Here is a 25,433-nt window from a genome sequence, read left to right as displayed (position 1 = left end):
GTGTAAGTGAGCATGTTCAAGACTGGGGAACAGAGGTGAAGACAGGGAGCTGGATGGAGGGAGGTAGGGAAGGCCTGAGGGGCTGCAGGTATATTCCAAACTTTTTAGAAATAATTGTCTTTTTGATCTATTTGCATATGAAGTTTAATAAGCTAAAAATTAATATTTAAAAAGCACAAAATCCACTCCACAGGGGCTCTCCTCTCATCCTTCTCCCGGTTCCCTGCCATGGAGGAGAGAACTAGTCTTCCCAGCTGACCCTCCAGCTGAATGCAGCCTCATGAATAGCCCAGGCAAAAATAGAAATGCCCAGACAATCTACAGAATTGTGGGAAATAATAGATACTGTTTTAAGCTGCTAAATTTGGGGTGGTTTGTTATGTGGCAATTGATAAGTGATACAACATGTGACTAAAGCCAATAGATTTTTCTTCCACATGTACACGTACGCATCCTTGAGAAGCACATTGCATATTGCTTAAGTGTATTTCTGGACCAGACATTCACTAGCCATTTTCTACCAGTGAGGCCTTGGGTAAATTACTTACCTGCCTCTCATTTTTCTCATTTATAAAATGGGGTTAATAATGAACAATTGTGAGGATTAAATGCGTTAATATGCATAATGCACTAAGAAGCATGATAAAGTCCATATATTAATACATTCTCATTCTCACTGTCAGCTATTATTTTACCTTTATCCTTTTTTGGGGGGAGGGGGGACAAGATCTTTCTCTGTCACCCAGGCTTGAGTGCTGTGATGCAGTTACAGCTCACAGCAGCCATGCACTTCTGGACTCAAGTAATCTTCCTGCCTCAGCCTCCCAAGTAGTTAGGACTACAGGTGTGTGTCATCACAAAAACTTTTTTGTAGAGACAGGGGTTTCACTATGTTGCCCAGGCTAGTCTTGAACTCCTGGCCTCAGCCAATCTTCCTACCTTGGCCTCCCAAAGTGCTGGGATTATAGGCATGAGCCACTGTAACTGGCCTCATCATTATCCTTTCAACAGACAAAAATGCTTAAAATTTAAATAACAGAATTATAAATATTAATCTTTGCAGCTCTATGTTCCAGAGGCAAAAGCTCTTAGGAATAAGACTGAGACTCCAGTTCTGACTTTCAGGCAAGTGTTTTGTTTGTTTAACTTATTACAATGGAAAAATTTAAAGATATATAAATGTAGAAAAACTAGTTTGATAAACTTCTGTGTACTCAGCTTTAGGCCAATCTTGTTTTATCTACACTGCCCCTTCGTGCCCCACATTGGATTATTCAAAGCAAGTACCAGATGTCATATTGTTCATCTTTAAATATTTTAGTGTGTATCCTACAAAATGAGAATCTCTTCTGGTAGACATAACCGAATATTAGTATCACTCCAAGAATGTAATAACTCTTTAATATGATCACATATTAGAGTCAGAGTCACATTGCCCTGATTTTTTCTTTACACTTTGTGCAGATCAGGATCCAAGCAAGGTCTATACGTTGCAATTGGTTGAAAAAAACGCCTAAGGCATGATTTGTATAGTAAAAGCAGGATAAATGCTTTTTTCCTTTTATTAACCAGTTTTCAGAATAAGATTGGAAATCCCCAACTCTCAAAATACAGATAATCGTTTCATCTTCTCTCCTCATGTAAAATCACAGGGTTGGACGTGGTAATATCTGAGATCCTTCTACCTCTACAATTCTGATATTGTGTCTCCATTATTCCTTAGAATTATGCAAGCTTTTATATCTAGGTGGCTTTTTCTTGAACCACTTCCTCCCCTTTGTTTTCTTTCTCCTATTCTCTGCCCAGCCAACTCCTATTCATCCTGTAAAGCCCAGCTAAAATGTCTCCTAATGCAACATACATTTCAGGAAACAAATGTTAATTAGGTGCTCATCATGTGCCACTTCCCATCTCTCTACTAAAACCACACTCTTATAATATCTGTCTACTCTCCTTCCATATCACCCCATACTCATTTTTCTTGGAGTCATTATTTTGCATCTTAATTATTTTACCACATATCTGTTTCCTATGACCACAAGTTGGTTCCCCGGGTCAGTGAGATAAAAAATAAGATGTGAGTCTATTGGAGTAATCCAATGCTGGATTCACACCTCAGAGATAATAATGAATTTCCAGAACTGACCATGCTGGTGAAATCCCAAAGGACTCTTAACCTTTTGTTGTTTCCATTCAACTTCCTATATACAGGATACTAAATGTGTTCAGGTTCATTTTTGAATTGCCTGTAAAGGTGGTCTTTATCTGAGTCTGTGAATCTTTTTTTTTTTTTTTTTTTTGAGACAGAGTCTCGCTCTGTTGCCTGGGCTAGAGTACCATGGCGTCAGCCTAGCTCACAGCAACCTCAAACTCCTGGGCTCAAGCAATCCTCCTGCCTCAGCCTCCTGAGTAGCTGGGACTACAGGCATGCGCCACCATGCCAGGCTAATTTTTTCTGTATATATTTTTAGTTGTCCATATAATTTCTTTCTATTTTTAGTAGAGACGGGGGTCTCACTCTTGCTCAGGCTGGTCTCGAACTCCTGAACTCAAACAATTCACCCGCCTCAGCCTCCCAGAGTGCTAGGATTACAGGCGTGAGCCACCGCGCCCAGCCGAGTCTGTGAATCTTGGCTGTAAATGGTAGCCATAATCTCCTAGAAGTTCTCCTCAGCCTTTAAAACAGGTGTAGCTTAAAATGTGGTGCTTGAATATGAGTGGGAACACATTTTGGAGGATTCAACCACATTGAGCCCATGGGAAGTGGGGTGAGTTTTCCTCATTGTGTGTGTGCTTCTGTCATTTGCTCTCAGGTCATATGGTTTCAGAGCACAGGCTGCCAGTCAAATAACAAAAGTAAGAATGAACTGACAGTTTATCTCACAAACAGAATTTGCCAAGAGTAGCAGGGTGGGAACTGCCATGGATGGATTCCAGGGCTCTCCTAACAAAATGAAGCTAGTCCTCTTTGACTCCTAGCTTTCTCTGTGAAAAACAATGACAAGGGCTCAAAATGACTTGGCCAGCATATGTGTGATGCTTTAAGCAGATTTGTGCTTCTTTGCAAAAAGGAAATGCAGTGAAAAATGGACCCAGCATGCATTTTGGAGTGTTCCCTAAAAGTATCTTGGAAATTCCTTTGACAGTAGTTTGAAACAATAACATTCCTTGACCCATAGAAAGTTAGTTACTTTAAGGTGCTATAAATATTACAATGTCATGATGTTCAGGAAAAAAAATGGTTGTCAACAGTATAAAAAGGTCTTGATTTATCCAAGTTAGGGCAATTCTTTGATCCTAATCTTTGTAAATATTCTATAATAGTTCTAAGAGACAGATAATGTGAAAATGGTATCACTGTTGATAGTGTGAGGTTGATAGTTCTTGTTTTGAGGAGTCAGATAAGCATTATGATTCAATGAATATTTTTGCCCAGGATCCTTAAATGTGGTCTAGGCTCTTTGGGAAATTATTTTCCACTCTACAGAGTTCTCAAAGGGCCAATGCAGAGGACACTGAGGCAGAACCCACCGAAGTTTTATCAGGGGCTGCTGCAGTCGAGTTCTCCCCCCCACACACACAAACTAAGAATAGCAACAACAACATCAAAAACCCCCAACCAAGCCCAAACCTGGTTTATCTTTTTTTTTTTTAACCAATGCTTTAAAAATGCATTAGAGATGACTTAAAATTTATGTACACATTGATATAAATTCAGTCCTGTGCCCACTCCTACCCCCGTCCCCAGTAAAAAGACATCTCAGCATAGAGTTAGGGATCTGACTGCTCCATGCCTCATCCACTGAGAACCAGGACTCTACGTCACCCTAGGAGCGAGCCCGGGCACTCTGCAGACACTGTCTTGTTTAATCCTTCCAATAGCAGTCAGTATAGTTACTTCCTTCCAGAGGTGCTGAGGCCTTTGGGGTTGGATTCACATTATCTGAGTTCCCAAGCGACTCTCATACACACACCTGACTGCCACTTTGTAAATTTGACCAAGAGCAAAGCTCTCAGGAGGCTGGTCACCCTCTCCCTTCTGAAGCAAACACGTGGGGCAAAGCAGGGCATTCACAGAAGGCCGCCTGGTATAGAGTCACAGCAAAGGGAAGCAAAGACTCTTTATGAGGGGGATCAGGAAGCTGGAAAGCCACCTGGTGCACATGCTCCACCGGGCCCGTGGCCAGTCTCCTGGACAGAGGTTGCTCACCCTCCAACAATTTCACACTTTGGACATGGATACCCCTATTCTACAATCAACTCATTCGACTAAAACAATAACTGAGGACAAGCATTCTAGGTTCTGGGAATAAATACTAACCCAAGTTATCATGTGGCTTCTTGCTTAGTAAGGGAGCATAAGTGCAAGCAGTCACCATTTGGGCAAGTTGGAAAATCCATCCATTAGTTACAGAGGTATTTCTTAAAGTGGAATCCATGGGTACACTCTCTGGGGTAGGGTACTTCTGCATGAAAACTCTCCATGTATGTTTTCATTTCAATAATAATCTAAAAAAATGAGAATATGCTGTTTTACATGGATGGACACCTTATAAATGAGAGTTGCAGAAGAATTGAATCATATACAAAATAGCAGGTCAGGCCAAACACTGAGGCTGCTATTTGGTAGACAGTATGATAATCACATGATGAGAAACAATTTAGTTTCAGCTACCACATTAAATTAATGTTGTTAACTTGAATTTTATCAGCTTTACAATTTTGTTTGTATTTTGTTTTAGTTTGCAATAATATAAGATCTATAAGTATAAGGCATTATAGTTTTAGACACATTCAAGATATATTATAATAAAAACATTATAGATCAACCCTGGGGTCCATCAGAAAGGTTTTATTTTTAAAGAGGTTACTAAAATTTGAGAAACACTGGGTATAGCTGACTTCCCTTGCGTTCTAAGCATGATTACCTTAACTAGATTATTCCCCAGCAACATATTTGGGTTACCTATGCATATGGCCAAATTATCTCTTTTGTATTGATTTTTACTGATTGGACTCTCAGGAAGCTATGTTATAAACTCCAGTAAATTGACTACACTGCATAAGTCATGATCATCTCACATGTTGTTTCCCCTCTTCCTTCCTCTCTTCTTTCTCTTGACACACACATGCATTGTGCTAGTGTTGGAATGTAACGCATACAATTATGGAAGAGGTAGAAACAACGGCAGCTTTCATGGAGCTTACAGGCCAGAGCAGTGTCTTCCAAATAATCCTGACAATAAATGGCAGGCACATGGGAACCTGTTAAGCCACATATTTCCAGGACCCCACCTTAAACTGAGCTAGATTCTCCAAGGAAGTACCCAAGTAAATTTAGTAAGTGCCCTATGTGAAGGTCATTACAAGAATCTTTATGACTTTTCTGGTAGACTCTGCTTCTGTAAGTCTGGGTGGAGTCTAGGAACTGTGATATTAAGGGAGGGGAAAGTCAGCAGGGTATTTTAAGTGGGAATGGGAGATACTCATAGTCACATTTGAGGCAGAGATCACTCTATCCATGTAAATAATAAATTAGTAAGGGGAAAAATGAGGGCCTTGAGACTGGCTAGGAAGTTGCCGGGCTACTGAAGATGAGAAATAATGGTAGCCTAGACTAGAATAATGGCAGTGGAAATTTAGGAGACATTTAGGAGGAGAATCTACAGGACCTGAGGGATTGATGTAGGGGCTGAGGGAAAGAGAAGAGTCAAGGCTGACTCCTGAATTTCTGGGCTCAGGCTCCTGTGTGGATGGAGCAGCCTTTTGCTGGAATAGAAATGGCAGTAGAAAGGTTTAGGGGCATGGAGAGGGTAAATAATGAGTTTAGCTTTAGAAAATTTGAGATTAAATTGCCATAGGTACATCTAAGTAGAGAAAGATGTTCAATATGAAGTTGTATATATGAATCCCTCACGCAGGAGAGGAATCCAGAATAAATATTTTCATCCAGGAACCATCAAATAAAAGAACCATTGAAGATATGACAGCAGATAAGATTGCCCAGCAAGTGTGCCTATAGAGACATGAGAATGTCTAAGGCAAAAAGAACTCTGAGGAACATTCTAAAAAAGAAGTGGCTAAATGGGAGACATAAATGAAGAAGGCATAGCCAGAGAGTAGGAGAAAAACCAAAAGAGTAAGAAGCCATTGAAACCAAGGGAAAAGATTGTTTCAAAGAGAGGAAATGGCCAGCACTATGGAATGCCACTAAGGGGTCAAATACGATGAGAACTGAAAAGCGTCCATTGAACTTTCCTAGGAGGTCATTGGTGGCCTTGATGAGAATGGTGTCACTGTCACAATGGAAGCAGGTGTCAGTGGTAGGAGGAGGAGGGGAGGCAGCAGGGACGGTGCTTTCTCAGGAAGTTTGTTTGGGGAGGCAGGAGAGAGCGATCAATAGAGGGATGGTGGGACTGAGGGTGGGCTTGGGAGGAACATGCAGAGAAGGACTCTCTGCAGGCACAGAAGAAGGGGCACTGCAGAGGAAATGGTGCCTGGAAGGCTGGTAGAGAGAGGGAAGAGAGTATCAGGGAGGGATGGGCTTAGATGGGAGGTGGCCCAGCTCTCCCTTTGAGCTGAGGGTGAGGTGGGGAAGGAGAGGTGGGAGGAAAATGCTGTGTGTATGGGCGGGGGGCACACTGCTGGGGAGGACACAGAGCCAGAGGTTTGAGGGGAGCAGCACGGAAGAGGTGGCTGACACACACAGCAGGGCTCTCTGGCGACTGTGGCCTGCTCAGTTTACTGCCCACAAATCACTTGGCGCGGAGGTGTGGTTTTCTTCAGCAGCACCAGCCCTTGGAGGAGAGAGCCGGGGAAGGTGAATAACTGGACTCATACAGGGTGGAGGATTTTCCAGATGTGTTCAGTGTGCCATGTACAAAGGAGTTGAAGATCTTGGTGAGAGTGTGGCTGAGGTGAAGAGGGAATGGAGGGAAAACAAGAAGTGGCTGATTATATATATAGAGAGAGGGGGGGTGGGGGGCAGAAAGGGGAGCTGGAGGCTCAGTGAGGATAAAGAACTGGTGTGTGTGTGTGGGGGGGATTTATGAAGAAAGAACTGGAAGGAGAGGACTCTGATCAGAAAGGAAAATGACTGATTTGTGATTTCACATGCTTGTCGCCATGTGATTTGTGGTTGTGGGATGGGTGACTGAAGTGGAGTCAAGGTCATTTGAGACAAGGGTTTTAGTTAAGGCAATGGTTAGCTGCTATAACAAATAAACTCCAAAATCTCCATGGCTTAACACAGCAAAAGTTTGGTTTTCACTTACATAATAGGCTGATGTGGATATTCCTCATTGGCAGCTCTTCCCCAGTGGTGATTCAAGAACCCATGCTCCTTTCACCTGGTGTCTCTGACATCTTCCACAATTGGGTCTCAAGGCCACCTTGAGGTTCTCCACTCTAGTCAGCAGAACGGGGAAAAGACACAGGTATCATGCATGAAAGGTTTTTGTGGTCCAAGCCAGAAGGTGGCCTGTATAGCTTATGCTCACATTCCACTGGCTGGACATCAATCCAATGGCCACGGCTGTGTTCCAGGAAGGCCGGGAAAATGAGTGTCCAGGAAGAACAGGAAGTAGGTTTGGTGATCAACCAAACCTACTTAGTGGCAGAGATCAGAGTGTTAGACAGTCATATATTTGGATGGGCAGCCACCCAGGTTGAATGGAGGCTGAGGGTGGAAATAAAATCTATCTAGTACAACATTCTTCAGTGAGAGGGAGAGTGATAAGGTGGCTGGTAGAAACACGACAGTGAGGCAAGACAGTGATGGGAAGAGGCTCAAAGTCATGAAGTGAGTTCATCTTCCTTGATGGTGGAGGATGAATGGTGTGGAGGTGACGTGTGGACCAACCACATAAGACAAAACCCTTCTTCCGGACTCTGGGTACTCAGAGGATGTGCAGCCTCCACTAGAGGGGCTGTAGCCTCCTAGAGAAGGAGACTGGTGTCAGGGCCAAGGAATGGAGTCTTTAGGGAAGCAGCTGAGGATGGGGGGGTTGTGTTAACTCTGGAACAGGTTTGCAGAAGGCTGGGCAGAGAGAGGCAGGAAAGGAGTGTGAGGGAGAAGTCTAGAGCAAGTTGGAAAGAAGAGAGATGACCAGAAGAAATTACACCTGAGTAGTGAGCAAGGATTATGGGAGTATATGGAAAGGTGAATTTAGAGGGCCCCAAAGTTTCCAAAAGAATCAATGTCTGCTATTCCTGGTGGTCAGAAGCACTCAAGTCTCCTGGTTATAGCCTGGGCTGGTTACTCTGCCAAAAGAATTCAAGTCTCTGGTGGGTGAGATGTTAGTTTCTCTGGAAGGAGTCAGTGAAGATGTGGCCTTGAGTATGAAGGGACAGAGGAGAGGTTTAGGGCTCAAGGCTGAGCCAATATGAAGCTCTGCAATGAATGGAGCTTGCCAAGGGGGATGGGAGGCCCAGGCCTGGGTGGGAAGATTGTTATGCTCTGCTCAGAGGGGTCCACGTGAATGCCTGGCACAGAGCAGGCACATTAGTTGATTTGAATTCCAATAGATAAATGGATCATTTGAAAGGAGTAGAAAGCTACCAAGCAAGTGTTCTTTGTTAATTGGTTGAGAAGTGGGAGGGCTTTGAGGACACACTTGAGATATGGAAGCTGCATATTCACATCCCAAAAGTGTAGGAGCAAGCAGATCACACTAGCTTGCTCTGATATGTGATGAGGTGGTTCAGTTTGAGAAAAAAAAATCTTGTTTGCTGTGAAGCCAAAGAAGTCAAAGCTGTAAAGACCATATGATCTGTGGCAGCATTTTCTCTTCAAAGACAGGTTTTATAAGTAATTAGAATAGAAGGCCTCATTGGGTAATGCATGAATCTTTCCAAATGCTGTTAACTGTCACAAAAGGATGCCAGCTTATTCTACTTTAGCTCTTATTCTGTTACTCTAATACAAATGAAGGGATTACTGTAACAGTTATGATTAGTGGAATACTTTAAACTTCCATACACACAAATGATATTGTTCCTTTTTCTATATTTCACAGAGATATCTCCTGATGCATACCAGATATTCAGTGAGATACAGGTGTACCAAAAATTGCAATAATAGAAAGGTAGAAAGAAGAAAGTTAGAGGTGCAAGAAGAGAGACCACGTATCAAAAGTTGCAGTTTATAATATGAATAATGTTACTTATTGCATTGTGATGAGCAGAGTATGTTAAGAGATACAGTAACTGATACTTTCACTTCCATAGTGCTGGTATCACTGATAGAGTTTGATCTCTAAGGAGTTTTATTACTTAGCATTCATATGCAAACCTCAAGAAGAGGTATGGATTTTATTATGTGACATTGTCATTATAAATTAAATGGAAAAAAGGAGCTATGGAATACTTCACTACTTTTGAACTACTCTATAAAAATAACTCCCTGTACTTCATAGTTAAAGTGGATTTGACCTTTAGGGAAAGAGCTTTTCTACAGGGCAATGGATTTTTGCCATTCCTGGAGCATTTACTTAAGAAAGGTTTTCCTGTAATCAAGCCTCCCTGGGAAAGACATTATTTCTAATAAACACAAGTTCTTATATCAAAATTATGTGGTCTAAAATTCATGTTTAGGGTGCGTTGTAATACCTTCTTATGGAAAGGAGGCTTCATGACTTGAATGGGTAATTTCAGATTAGGCTGTGCAAGCACCGTATAGAGACATTGTGATCTAAAAGTAGTTTTTCCTATCACAATTTGTTTTGACAGTTCTGCTATCCATTGCATACCTCTTGATATAGCAAAATGAAATTTATAAAAGAACATAGGCCCTTTTTCTTCTTTCTGACTTAATACAGACTGGAGATGTTTTGGGTAAGAGAGGCCTTAACAAGGCTTGAGGAAAGCCATCAACAGAATATTTATTATTCTCTCCACTTCCTATCTTCAAAGTATTGTAATTGAGGTCATTATAAATCTTTGAAAACAACACTTCTCTCCTGTATGCTATATCCACTACCAGAGATATTTATAGAAATAAAACAGTATCTCACATCCCTTTAGTAAAGTTCTGTGAAGCCGATTTCAAATAAAAATGAATAAATAATGTTTATCTAGGCCCTGCAGATAATGCTAAAAAGCAAAAATTGATTAGTCCACTGGTTCTTTTATATGCTGACACTACTACCCTTGCATTTTGGAGGTTGTCTTATTTTTAAAAGAAAATAGTTTAGGAGATAAAAGTAAAAACAAAGAAAACTCCATTAATATATGTTGATTTTGTTATAACATTTGATAACTTTGCAATTGTATTTCAACAGTGGTGAACTAGTTGAGTTAGTATGACTTGATGAAAAAAATCATATAAACATATAAATAAAGTTTATCATTTCTATTTCAGGGTCAGAAAAAGATTTGAGATTTGAAAATCAACTGCAATGATGTTGACATGCATTAGAAATCAATTCTCAGCCATGGCAATTTAGACTGTTTATTCATGATAGCCGAAGAGTAAGCATGAATTTTGACCAAGTTATTAGAATCACCTTTCAAATCATTCTGTGTTTCGAAGATTCTTCTATATTGAAGATGTATATTTGAAGTAATAAGTTTCTAATTGTAATTCTTTAAGTACCTGCTTTAAGGCATCAAATTTAAGTTTAGAATATTTCTAAGATGTCTTTAAAATGTATACACACTAAAAGCCCAGAAAGCTTTCAATTTACATTTCTTCAATTTCTGAGTTTTGAGGCAGCTATCTTACTATGTTCGTTTTTATATCCCTGGTTCCATGCATGGTGTTATGCCCACAGTAGGTCTTCTACAAGTGTCTGCTGGCTGAAAGAGTATTATAAATGAGTGACTAAATGAGGACTTAGGGTGAGGGGAAAGTCTGTAATAAGTCATTTGCCTTCCATTATGATTCAACCTGAAGCATTGTGTAGCCTCTTTAGTCAGAATCAATTGATTTTCACATTTATATTCTGGTGTGGATGCAGCTCTGGGCTTTTACATTTCTTCAGTAGCAGCAATATTAGCACACATCACATCAAATTATGGTTTGTTGAGTGTATTTATCTCTCCCAAAAGATTTTGAACTCTATACCTTTTTCAGTTTTATATTCCTGGTGCATAACATGGCATGTGGCACATGGTAGATGTTCAGTAAATGTTCCATGAATGAATGGAAAGACTTCTGGAGTTATATCCTAGTCTTCCATGGCTTGACCTTGGGCAAATCACCACACCCCTGTGGGTCACAGTTTTCTCCTTCATAAAATGAACACTTTTAGCATTCTATGACTCCTGCTTAGCAGGTTGGAGGTAATACTTGGCTACACAGTAGTAACAAAGCTTGAGCAACTTATGGGAAATTTTCTCCCACACAGACTTTATTAGGAAGGAGAAGGGGAAAGGAATTATTTATTATATGACTTGAATAATCAACTTTGCAGCCACTCTGTGATATAGGATGTTATTATTTCAATTATAATAACATTATTCTATAGGTTAAATATAGTATATATTATTTTATAGATGTGAAAAATTAGCTTCAGAGAGGTGCACAATTTGTCCAAGATCACATAGTGAATGATTGGGCCAGGATTCAAGTCCCATTCTGCTGACTTTAAAACCATATGTTTTCCTTCATGCCCATGTTCTACCTGCTTAAATTTTGATGCAAAAAGGGAACCAGTTCATACTGAGGGTGGGATAAACTATTTTCATCTTGTGTTTCTTCCTGTTACAATTTGAGTTGAGCAAAAATATGAGTGATTCTTGCTGGGACTGTATTTGCTAATTCTATTTCATCTGCCTAAGCTCCATAAGAGAAGTAGAAACAGAAGGCATAACAAAATAAAGGGAAGAGGCTGTGTGGCAAGTCATAAGCAAGGTGGCTCCACCAACTGGGAAAGGCCTGGCGGGCAGGGGAGGGTGAAGAACGTTTGCCTGATAAGAACTAAAGAAGCAAGTTATGTGAAAAGGACATAGGAAAAAATGACAAGTTTGTGGTAGTTTCATAGGAAAAGTCCCATGAGGATCTCTGTGGGGTGCTAGAAGGCTAGACACCACAGCACACACCACGATGGGCACAGGCCACTGCATAGGGACTTACATCTCTGATCAGATGTCAGACTTCTTATAGTTTTAAGGACTATTCTTTAAACTGTTCACTGCTTGATTTTATTTTAATGAGTCAACTTTGAACACAACATTTTTGAGGGTTGTAGAATGTACAATTCTAGAAATCTGCTTGTTAGTGAGATCAAACTGCCCTCACACAATCACAGGAGCAATGTAGGACGTATTTGTATCTCTATGGGAAATTTGAAGAAAATTGATAATATCGTTGACAGGAAATAGAAATGGATTTCTGTAATGTCCAATTTTCTTCCCAATGCCTTAAGTCTTCTCAAAAGTTATTCCTTAATTCACTATACTCAGGTTGTTAAATAAGAAGTATTATTCCAATGGAAGTTTTAGAAATCTTAATTTGCTGGGAAGAATGGGAGAGAGAAGCTCCCCATAAAGTGTACATATACCAGAAGCCAGGTGGCGGAGGGTCAGCTAACCAACATCGGTAAGTGATGGTTGGCTCAGCCTGGATAAATGATATTAAGGTAGAGAATTTTTTTTTATGTTTTTAAAGAACATTCATCACTTAGGTCTTGGTTTTTAACACCATTCTCCAATAAGGGAACCAGGGATCCTTGGAGAAATGGATGATTCTAAGACTGGGACAGGAAATATATAAGTTGAGCCTGAAGCATCTTCTTCTAGTGCCAGAAAGTAAGGAGGTGCTCAAATAAACAAAGAAACAAAACAAAACCATTGTTTGGGGTATGTCCAAGGGTCACAGGAGACAATGGAATGAGCTCCCAATGGGCAAAGCTGGAACGATTTGAGCAAATAAGTAAAGTAGTATTGGATTATAGCCCAATATACAAAATAAATATCCACGAATCCATACTGATATAAATAATTAAAAAAACTAAAAAGACAAATCTCTTGTACAGATTTCCAAATAATTCCTGTAACACTCAGGCTTCCAGGAGGGGGAGCATAATTCCCTATTCCTTACTTGTGGGCTTCACAGAGTGACTTTCTTCTCAAGAATGGAAAAGGGATGGGAGAAGAGTAACGTTGTAGTGAGAAACTGACAAACACTACCTCAGCCAAGTGATCAAGGTCAACATCAACAGAGATGTGTCATGTTTATAGTACATGCCCTTGATATGATTTAAGGAAAATGACACTTTACCTCTGTAGTTTTTCTCCCCAAAACCCATACCCAGTATAATCATGAGAAAAACATCAGAAAAAATCCCAGTACAGGGCATCCTACAAAATACCTGACCTAGTACTCCTCAAAGCTGCCACAGATATCAAAAACAAGGAAAATCTGAGAAACTGTCACAGTGTAGAGAAGTCCAAGGAGACATGACAACTGAATTTAATGTGGTATCCTGGATGAAATTGTAGAACAGAGAAAAAAAACTTAAAGACTAAGGAAACCTGAATAAATTATACACTTTAATTAATAATAATGTATCAAGATTGATTCATTAATTATAACAAATGTACCTACAAATGTAAGATGTTAATAATAGGGGAAATTGGTATGTGGGCAAAAATAGAATATTTTTGAGTTTTTTCTAAGAGGTAGTAGTAGATTGTGGTATCAACAACCAGATAAGGAGGAAATCAATACTAAAAGGATCTTTCACTTTTTATTCAGCATAATTGCATTCTGTTTGAAATATCTTACATTTAAAGTGTTTACAATTTATGTGATTAAGAAAGTAAGTCAAAAGGTGATTTTTCTAGATTTGTTCAGAAGTGTTTGATAGCTAACTAATAATCTGAAGGTATGAGATATTTTTTCAGACATAAAGAGGCAAGACATATTGGTCATGAACTGGAACCAAATCTGCGAAATTACCAATGTAGAATATTTGCAGAATGTCTACAGAGTCTCAATGCCTTGTATGGGTGTGGTGGCTAGTCCTCAGATGTGGCCATCAACATCTCCCTCCCTGTATGTGCATGCTACTGCTCACATCAGGATGGAACTTATTTGCCCTACTCTTGAATCTGGGCTGCCTTTAGCACTGATTTTAATCCATACAATGGGGTAGAAATAGTGTTCTACAGGTCCTGAAAAGTTTTCAGAGGGAACAGCAGATTCTATTTCCTGTCTTTTGGATATAAGCCTTCAAGCTGGGAGAAGCCCAAGCTACATGAGAGGCCACATGGAATAGAATTGAGGTTTTTGGGGTGACAGCCCCAGCTAAGCCACCAGCCACCAGCCAGAACCAACATCCAGCCATGTGAGTGAGCCATCTTGTACTCCAGTCCAACTGAGCCCTCAGATGACTGAAGACATCAAATAGAACAAAACAATCCAACTGAGCCCCGTCAATCCACAGAATCATGAGAGATAATAAAATGTTGTATGTTTTCGTTTAGTTTTATATACAACAGAACTGAAACAATGGGCATAGTATTTTATTCCATGCTAGGGACTGAATTGTGTTCCCCCAAATTCATATGTTTAAGTCCTAACCCCCAGTGTGTTAGAATGTGACTGTATTTGGAGATTGAGCCTTTAAAGAGATAATTAAGGTTAAATATGGTCACAAGGATGGGGCCCTAATCCAATATGACTGAAGTCCTTATAAGAAGTAAGAGAGGCCAGGTGTGGGTGGCTCATGCCTATAATCCCAGTGCTTTGAGAGGCCAAAGTGGGAGGATCACTTGAGGCCAGGAGTTAAAGACCAGCCTGGGCAACACAGTGAGACCCTAACTCTATAAAAAAATTTTTAAAAATTGGCCAGGCATGTGGTGTGCACCTGTAGTCCCAGCCACTTGGGAGGCTGAGGCAGGAGGATCAATTGAGCCCAGGAGTTTGAGGCTGCAGTGAGCTATGATTTTGCCCACTGCACTCCATCTTAGGTGACAGAGTGAGGCCCTGTCTTAATAAATAAATGAAAGAAAGAAAAGAAAGAAAAAAAGAAAAGAAAAGAAAGAAAAGAAAAGAAAAGAAAAGAAAAGAAAAGAAAAGAAAAGAAAAGAAAAGAAAAGAAAAGAAAAGAAAAGAAAAGAAAAGAAAAGAAAGAAAGAAAGAAAGAAAGAAAGAAAGAAAGAAAGAAAGAAAGAAAGAAAGAAAGAAAGAAAGAAAGAAAGAAAGAAAGAAAATAAATCTTTAAGAAAAGAAAAGGGACAGACACCAGGGATATGCATGCACAGAGGAAAGGCCAAGTGAAGACAGTGAGAAAGTGGCCATCTGCAAGCCAAGGAAAGAGGCCTCAGGAGAAACCAACCCTGACAGCACTTTGAATTTGGACTTCCAGCCTGCAGAACTATGAGAAAAATTTGTTTTTTCAGCCACCCAGTCTGCAGTATTTTGTTATGGCAACCCTAACAGACTAATATATTCTATAAATATATTCGCTCTTATTGTTCTCACTAATACTCCCTATATGGAGGTTGGGCAAATGAGAGGAGAAGAGAAAGTAGTAATTATTATTCACCTTTTACAGACTCCTACAGAGTCATGGACAGGTATTCTGGCTTCAAATCCAATGACATTTCTTCTACACCATATTGCTAACTACTAGAATGGTTTGTTATTTGGGTTGGATCTTGGTATTACTCCTCTGCCTAGAAGAGACGAGGAAGAGCAGGAATTTAGCAGCCCCAGCAGACCTTGCCTGTGGAATCACCTGTCTGTGGATTTGGGTTGAGTAGCTGCTTCCGTGCTTGGAAGAAATGTAGGATGTGGCTGAAAAGGATTCTAGTTGTTTCCTATAGACAAAATTTTAGGCTTGGAATTTCTTTCTTTCCTTCTTTCCTCCTTCCCTCTCTTCCTCTCTTCTTTCCTTCCCCATAAAAAATTTTAAGTGTTTCAGGAAAAAAGAGAAAAATTCTGCCCCTTTCATTCTTTCTATATATCTACCCCTACCCTTTAGAAGTAGCAGTTTGATGATTATTTAGACGTGTGTGTGTGTGGTTGCTGCCAGGCCACCAATAATGTTCCTTTCTTTGGGAATGGCCCAATATACACAGAGATGGATCTCTGGAGACTTTGAAAAATATTCTACATATTTCCTACCTTTCTTAGACATGCTAATTGATCCAGAAATGGGCACTTGACCCAAGCTAAGGCAATCAGATTCTCTCTAACAGAGCATCAGAGGGCCTGGGAGCCAGGAGCTGAGCCACTGCAATGGCAGTGCTCTGAGGAAAACATCTGTGAACTGCTGCCACTGAGGTCTTTTCCTTTCCTTTCCTAAATCCTGATGGTCCAACACTTGCCATCAATTCATTAGCTACTTCGGTACTCATCCAAAAGACACTTTATTTTTTATTTTTTGCTCAAGCTAATCAAAACTAGTTTTTCTTGTTTATAATCAAAAAGCCTTAATCTATACACCCACTGAATATTCCTAAAATGGGATCATAGAATTCATTATGTTTTGAAATTTCTTTTTCCCCCACATTGTACTATGTATCATGGATATCAATCTACACCAATGCATAACAGATTTGCCCTATTCTTTTAAGGAACTGTACAGCATTTTGTGTACAGATGTACTATAATAAATTTAGCCAGCCCCCTTTTGATAGATTCATTCTAGATTTTTGTCATGAAAAATAATGCTGAGCATAGAGGGGACTGTGAGAAGCTGAGGAGGACATGACTTCTTTCTTCTCCATGCCTAACTCCAAGCTTTCTGCCTCTCCTGAAACAAATAGCTTTATGAGGCTCTACGCTCCATAAACATTCCAGCAAAGAGAATTTTGTACTCTGTGGACTGGGGAAGCCAGCTGGAGAATCCTTTCCACCCACAGTCCCCACTCCTGGGAGCTTTGCATAAAGCAAGGTCTCCTGTGAAGACCTTAGTCTCAGAGATCTTGGCCCTCAGGGGCCATGACCTCAGTCCCACATGAGTGTGCCACACGTCCTTGGGTCCTGGCGGACCTTGAGGAAGTTGACCCCATGGGCAGAGTTCTCCCTGCTCCTGAGGCTGGGAAAGGGCAAGCTGCTGGGGAGCAAGCTGGCTTCCTCCACCTGACCCAGCAGGGCTTCACAGCCTGGTGGCCTTTTCATGTAGCCTCTTGAGAGAAGAGACTGCTCCATCGTCCACCACCTGCAGGAATGCTGTCTCAAAAACCACAGCAGCCACTAGACATGAGACTAGAAAGTGGACAAGAACAACTGACACATCTGCAAGGTTGTCTGACAGTCAGAGAAAGGTAAACCACTCAAGTCAACCAGAACACATGCTCAGTAAAGTCAAACTGAGGAGACAGATGAAAAATTGATCAAAGAACGAGAACTTAAGGAGATGTAAATAATCACACACACACGCACACACACACGCACACGCATATTCTAGAGCTAAAAATGTGATTTCCCATCTAAACAATTTAGCAGATAAATTGAAGGAGATTTGCTAATGGTCTGGTAAATCAAATTGAAACATCATCTCAAAACATAGATCACAAATTAAAGAGAAGGCAATCCTTAGGGAAGGGGAAAGAGACTTGGAGGGTGCATCACGGTTACCTAACTATCAAATAATAGTAGTTCCAGAGAACCTAAAGGAACAGATGGAGGACAGGCAATAATTAAACAAATTAGAAGAACACTTTCCGGCAATGAAGAAAAATCTGAGTCTGCAAATTGAAAGGGTTCACTGAGTTCCAAGAATGATTGATGAGAAAACATACACATTTAGGCATGCTAAAATTCCTGAATTCTAAGGAAAAAGAATATATTACATGCATTTAGAACAGAGAAAAAAAAAAGGTACCTAAAAAGAAAAAGAATAATACTCACATTGGCCACCTAGATGATTAAGCGAAAGGGCAGCAGCAGCCCAAGAACCTATCCTTGCTCCCATTCACCCAACTGAGCTGGCAAAAGTGTTTATGGACGTGCCAGAATTCAGAGCATATATGTCTCATGTAATCTACAACTCCCCAATATGGCATAAACCAGCACTTTTCAATTTTATGTGTATTTAATCACCTGAGGATTTTGTTAAAATGCAGATTCCTATTGAGCAGGTCTGGAATGAAGACCGGAGGTTCTGCATTTCCAACAAATTCCCAGGTGGTCCCCATGCTGCTGTGCGTGCATCAAGAGCGTGGACTCTCAAGTGACGCTTTGGGAAACCTCTTCCTGGCTGTGTGAACTTGTTCTTTAACCTTTCTATGTAGTTTCTTCATCTATAAAGTGGGCATAATGATAACATCTGCCTCACAGAGTTGTAAAAATTAAATGAGATAACATATGTAAACTTCTCAACTGTGCCTGGCACGTAGTAAATATCTGATAAATATTGGCTATTAACAATGATAGACTCTCTGGGAATTTGTAATATGAGTGTTAATCAAGGGCTTTTAGAACAGAAGCAGCATGTTGCAAAGGCCATTTTATTATTGCAACTAAAAGTATTAAATGACCTCTGCAAGTCCTAGACATTGGGGAGAGGGACTGGGCACCAGTGCTGCCAAGGTCTCATCTGGGAAAGACAGAGGGAGAGGGGGGGAAAAAATGTATTCTGAACTATTTTAGAGTTCCTCTTGTGGGGACAAATGCCAGTTTATTTTCAGATAGTAGAGAAAAATATCTTATCATGAGCATAGGAGTAGAGAAGGTATCTGTCGACAGTCTATAAAAGAATACTAGAATTTCCATATTAACACAAGGAAACAAAGCGAACTGAACAGAAAACTTGTCAAGTCAGCAAAAAAAAAAGTAAAAAATAAGGAATTAATCTTAAGGATCTTGCAAGAAAATCTAGGGAATTGAAAGTACATTCTAGGGCCAAGGTAGGCCTTCTTGGCCAATTCTGATAAGCCAGACACTGCCCCACTCCCAGGCCTATTTGACTATATAAAAATGGCAAATTTGGGAAACTACTCATAAGTATATATAATTATGAGAGAGACTCACTAGCTGTTCACAAAACCTATTCCTTTTCCTCAAGGGACACACTTCTTCCCCCCTCATCATATTTTTATAGCTTTATTGATGTATAATTGATATGTGATAAACTACATATATTTAAAGTGTACAATTTGATGATTGTTGCCATATATATGACATCCATAAAGCCACCATCATAATCAAGATAAAGAACATAACTATCACCTCCAAAGGTTTCTTAGTGCCCCTGTGTAGTCCATTCCTCTCTCCCCACTCCACCCCATGGGCTCACATACAGACTGCATTTCTCAGCCTTCCCATAGGGTGTGGCCAAGTGCCTAGGTGCTGCCTCAAGGAAGTGAGAGCATTCTTCCAGGTTTGGTCCAAGAAACCCACCCCTATATGAGCCTTTCTCTCTTCCCCTATCTGCTGGCTTCATGATGACAGCCAAGGTGACCTAAGAAGCTACCATTGAAGGTGGCAGAGCCTTCATCAGTCTGGGTTTGAATAACCACGTGGAATAGAGTAAGTACCTCCATCTCATTACTAATAACCCTCTACTGTGTTAAATCACTGAGACTTGGGTATTTGTTATAGTAACTTAGTATTACCTTAGCTAATGCAATAATATTCACAGAGCTCTTACAGATTTATAAGAAACGATCAAACAACCCAAATGGAAAAAGGTTAAGACAAGTCAGTTTGCAGAAGAACAAATCCAAGTTATAAACACATGAAACATGAAAAATGTTCACATACTAGTAAGTATGGAAATGCCATGAAGTAACAGACTGGCAACCATCAAAGAGCCTTACAACACTTACTCATAGGGGTAAAGGGGAAAGGATACTCAAATACTGGTAATAAAAATGTGAGTTTCTGCAGACTTCTTGAAAAATCAATCTGGTAACATATACAAAAATGAAAAATACAAATATTCTTTGTTTTAGTAAAGTATTTAGTTCTACTCCTGGGAAATTATTCCATGGAAATAAAGGCAGTAGGACACAAGGATAAAGAATATCTTTGTAAGAGGATGTTTATTCCAGATGATGTGTACAATAAAAACAATTAAAACACAATTGGAAACAAAAGAAATACATATTAATAAAGGAACTATTGAATTAATGATAGAATATCCACTCCATGGAAAGTCATCCTTCAAATTTGAAAAAAACAAATTAGAGTTAAATCAGATAGCAAGGATTTCCATGAGGTTTTGTTGAGTAAGAGAAGGAAAATACAGAAAAGTGTGTATAACACAAATTCATTTTCATTAAACAATGACTAAAATCTTCCAGTATATGTATATGAATATGTAAATATGTGTTCATGTGTATGTATATGTGTGTAAAATTAAATGAGCATAGAAAACTATTTAAGGATAACATAAGGCATTAAAACATGGTTTTACCTAGTATGGTTGAGGGTAGGTTTAGTAGGATGCATTGTGGCCCCCCAAGATGTCTACACTCTACTCCCCAGAACCTGTGAATATTACCTTCTATGGCAAAGGGGACTTTGTTTATGATTAAGTTAAAGATCTTGAGATGGGGACATCACCCTGGATTATCTGGTGGGCCGAAAGTCCTTTTAAGGGGAAGGTGTGAGGTTAGAGAGCCAGAGGAGAAGGCAGTATGATGATGGAAGCAGAGATTGGAGTGATGCAGCCACAAGGAAGGAATGCTGGTTGCCACCAAAAGCTGGGAAAGTCAAAGACCAGATTCTTCCCTGGAGTCTTCAGAAGGAATCAGCTCTGCTTATACTTTGATTTAAGCCCCATAAGACTCATTTTGGACTACTGGCCTCCAGAACCAGAAGATAACAAATTTTTGTGTTAAGTCACTACATTTGTGTCAATTTTTTACAGCATCAATAGGAAATTAATACAAGGGTGATACTGGCAGAGGATGTGTTAGGCAAAAATCCAAGATTACCCTTTAATGACCTTCACCCTTGTACAATCCTCTCTTTCTAAGTGTGGGTGGAACCTATAAATATTTGGTGATATTACTCCTGTGATTATGTCATGTGGCAAAAGAGAAGGAATTTGTCTTGAGTGAGCCTAATCTAATCAAGTGATCCTTGAGATCAGCTATGAGAAGCAGCAGAAACTCTTCTGCTGGCCTTGAAACTAGTCACCATGAGTTCTACAGCCACAAGGGAGTGAATCCTGCCAACAACCACATGAACTTACAGGCAGAGCTCAAACCTCGGATGAGACTGTAGCCCCGGATGTCACCTCGGTTGCAGCCTTCTGAGACTCTGAGCAGAGGTCCCAGGTAAGCCATGCCCACAGTACTGACCCCAGGAAACTGTGAGACAATAAATGGGTATTGGTTTAAGTTCCTGAGTTTGTGGCAATTTCTTACACAACACTAGAAAACTAACACAGAGGGTGAAAATATAGAACAAAGCGTAGATTAAGGGAAACCACTGCACTAAAAAATAAGATTGATTGTATTTATAATCATATAAAACTGAATAGATGTGCATAAAGTGAAAGTAAATATTTTAAAGGTGAAAAATAAATCTAATATACATTTGAGAAACTTAAGAGCAAGTGTAGATTGAATTTAGAAGAATTTGGGGGAGTTGTGGGTGAGAAGGAGAAGGCAGAGGTATTTGTGCTGCTGTAATGTGAAACATCTGGAAAGACGTAGGGGGAAAGGATTTTCCAAAGTTTAGCTGTGTGTTATAAGTGGAATTCCCTTTGGTGCCTATTTGGGAGTTTTCAGTGGAGATTTTCATTGTATTCAATGATTTGCGGATGTCAATGACATTTCTTTTGGATATAAGACAGTGCTGAGATTGCCCAGGAGGTGGCTCCTGTTTCTACAGATCATGTTCCCTAAAGTCCCTTATGGCTCCCCACAGCCCTCAGGTGAAAGCCCATGCTTCTCAGCAGAGCTTCCAAGGCATTTATTTTTGACCCAACCTGTTTGTATACAGAACTCTAACTCTTTCCATTTAAATCACAAAAATCACAGTACTACCCTTAAGAAAAGTTGCAACTATCTATGTAAATATATAGAGAGAGCCATCCTATGTGACTGTATCAGTAGAATAGATTCCTATGAGTAGAATTGCTGGGTCAAAGAATATGCACATTAAGTTTTGATTAAGTCTTTATATTTTCAAACTTGGTCTCCACAAAAAGCCTATACCAATCTATAGTCCCCTCCACATAGGGTATGAGGGCCCATTCCCCTCCATCTTGCTGCAATATTACAAATATTTATAATTCTGCTTATTATATTTAAAATTTTTGCCTATCAGGCAAAAAATGGTAGAAGTACATTTTTCTGATATGCGTCAGCCATTTGTTTGATTTTTCTACATCGCCTGTTCATAACCTTCCAGTCTGAAATGATTGTTGCCAAACTAAAGGCAAATCATCCTCTGTGGGGCATAGCAATAGAAAAACCATCCACTCCAGCAATATCACCATGGAGCAGTGAAGGACTGAGCAACACACCATCTAAGCTATTCTGTTACTCTCAGAAAGCAGCTTTGGGAAAATAGTTTGGTGAGTAAAACAGTAAAAATATTCCTGCCTACTAAGTTATGTGATGTAACACAAATGAATCATCAAAATCATTGTAAGAATAGCTCTCATTTAAGTATATAAAAGTCAGTCAGGAAATTTTTTTGAGTTTTTTACAATAATCTACGTTGACTTAATGTTTTCTCTCTTATAAGGTTCTAAAAGCTCTTATTCACCTGCCTCACTCCACTCCTTTAAAAGGAGCTGGACCTACTTTGTCAAAACTTCATAGGGTAATATTTAGTTGTCTTTTTCTTAAGGATCCCAGAATAAGCCAACAGAGATAGTTCATTCATTCATTCCTTCATTCAGTCATTCAAAAAATATTTAGCCCTGATTATGCACTAGGCATCCTGTAAGACTAAAGATACTGTACTGAACATAACTGACATACACCCTGCCTTCATGGATTTACAGTTTACTGGGAGAAGCCAGTTAAGTAAACAGATGGTTATTATACAGTGCAATGATTGCGGAAGTTCATGAAAACCTGTAAACTAATCAGAGGTATCTGGTTTGGGGTGGGCAGAGGGAAGAGTGCTCCAAGCAGAGGAAACCATACATCTTTTATTAAAGAAATATGACATGATCACATGGTATTTCCTAAGCATACACATCTTGGAATGGAATCAGTAACAAATTCTTGTGGAAATTCTGATAACCTTGATACAAAATCTCGGGATTGTAATTCAAAGTTTCTATTCTATTAAGAGTCTCTGGCCCTGCCATCCAGGAAAGTGTTTTACTAGGGCTCCTAGGAGCTCTGGCCTGCCCTATAATCATTCTTTTGACATTAATAGGGCATTTTCTCCATGCCTGGCTATGTGTTGGGCATTGTGAATACCTAGCTGAATCAGACACCATTGCTACCCTCAAGAGTCAATACTATCTTTGGCGGGTGGGGAGGAGGTAGACAAATAGATAACTATAATCCAACATGATTAAGTAGTGTAGAAGAGGAGGTATGTGTATTATGAGATGAGAATAAAAGCAGAGAATGAACTCACTCTACCAGGGAATTAGGGAAGGACTCACAGATCTTGATGGGTAGATGCCTACCAGGAAGTCAAACTGGGGAAGGGTTTGTTTTTGTTTTTTGGCAGAAGGAACACAACAGCTGAAAAAGGAAAAATGTCTCCAGGAAAAATTAACATATGGCTGTGGTCAGAGAACAGGGTTCATGGTGGGCAATAGACAGAAACAGAAAGATAAGCAGCATCTACTTGGTAGGGCTTTGACAGGGTACATGGTGATCAAACAATAATGTTCAGACTATTATAATCACCAAAAGGGGATGGTTAATGGCGTTACACAGGAAGTGTCATGGCAACTAGGCATCTATGCAATGGGGGACATATTTTCAGAGCCCACTCCAAAGAGGAAGTAATCCTTCATGCCAAAAGAAGTTTAATCCACTCTTCCCACACCCCATTACAGTTCCAGATAATGCAGATCCCACAGGAATACTGCATACCCCAGAAGGTCCTGAGATAGATTTGCCCAAGACCAGTGATTCCTGAGGCTAATGTTCAGAAAGACTATCTACAAAAATAATAAAAACTAGAGATAAAAGTGAGCATCCCTGCACAGGCACACCAGGAATCAAATAGTGAGAAGCACACAGAAGAATATACCAAAGGTTATTACCAGTTTCTTAGTGAAGATCAACTAGAGACAAATACAATAATCCATTATATAATATATCCCCTTTATGGATAATTGGATGTAACCACATATAAAATAAACTTTACAGAGTTCTTATTTTAAAGTGAGGCTTCAGTCACCATCTTTTGCCATCTTCATAAATTCCCTAGCTAAAGAACTCCTCTGAATATTGTTTTTGTATGTGCATGTCTACATTGAGCATACAGTCATGAGTCTAGTGTCCAGAATGGACACAACCATGTAACAAGGCCCCCATTCACACTGTTGTCTTAATGTGTTGCCTACCATACCAGTTTAAGGTGCTTGGACTTTACCCTGTAAGTCAGAAATTCCTAATCTCTGTGCAGTGAATGCTCTACACAGATACTGATCCTCTCAGACCTTGGAGCAACAGGTAAGAGCTGGAATGGTGATAGCCCTCAAGTGCTTGCTTTCAGCCACAAATAACCTTTTTCCATTTAGCCCAATGTGTGCCTAAAATTTTTTCTTGTGTGTTGATAGGGGGAAAGATCAGGAAGCACTCCTGTAATGGGGAGCTGTAATGAACTCTGGCCATTATCCCTCTATCACCCTGAAACGTGGTTACCCCCAATTCGAAGCTTTGGATACCCCTCTGGATATACCAAGGAAAAATGCTTGTAGAAAAGAAGACCTGGGAGCTTCATATTGGGATAATGAAGGAATATTACCAAGGAGGATTGAGAGCAGAGAGGTGAAGTCATCATTAAATTATCCTTTGAGATGCAATTACATGAAAAATAGTGAATAGCTACTATCCATCTTTTCTCAGAAATGAAATGGAACTGGGTTTAAACTGCAGCTTGAGGAATTAATGTTAGATAAAAGCATGCAACAGGACCGCTTCCATGCTCCCAAGGCATGTGTGTTTATAGTGTGAGAGGTTTACCTGTGTCTGTTTTGATTGGAAGTAACTGTGTATTCATCTGCTGTGCTCATTCATGTTTGTATCCACAATACTTAGCACAGTGCCTCATACAGAGCAGGCTGTCAATAAATGTTGCATTGCATTAACTTGTTAAGTGATGGTGATCAGGAAAGACAGGCTGATGTTCTTTGAAAGCTATTAAATACAGAACAGGTTTTCTCATTTGGAATGTCTTAGGAATCACAGACCATGGGACCATGATGTTTCTTCTCTTATTCATTTTTATTTCTCACATCCATGTCTCCTAAGTTCTAAACTGAGAAATTCATATTTCCTTCCATGGAAATATTTGACTTGCTGAATTTTCGAGAGCAAAATTGTATTGCTTTTGCTTCTTTGGAGCTTAAATCTATGAGATATCTTTTAGCATAAAT

Source organism: Lemur catta, chromosome 1 (assembly GCF_020740605.2).
Source record: "Lemur catta isolate mLemCat1 chromosome 1, mLemCat1.pri, whole genome shotgun sequence".
Taxonomy (NCBI): Eukaryota; Metazoa; Chordata; class Mammalia; order Primates; family Lemuridae; genus Lemur; species Lemur catta.
This window is presented reverse-complemented; position numbering follows the sequence as displayed.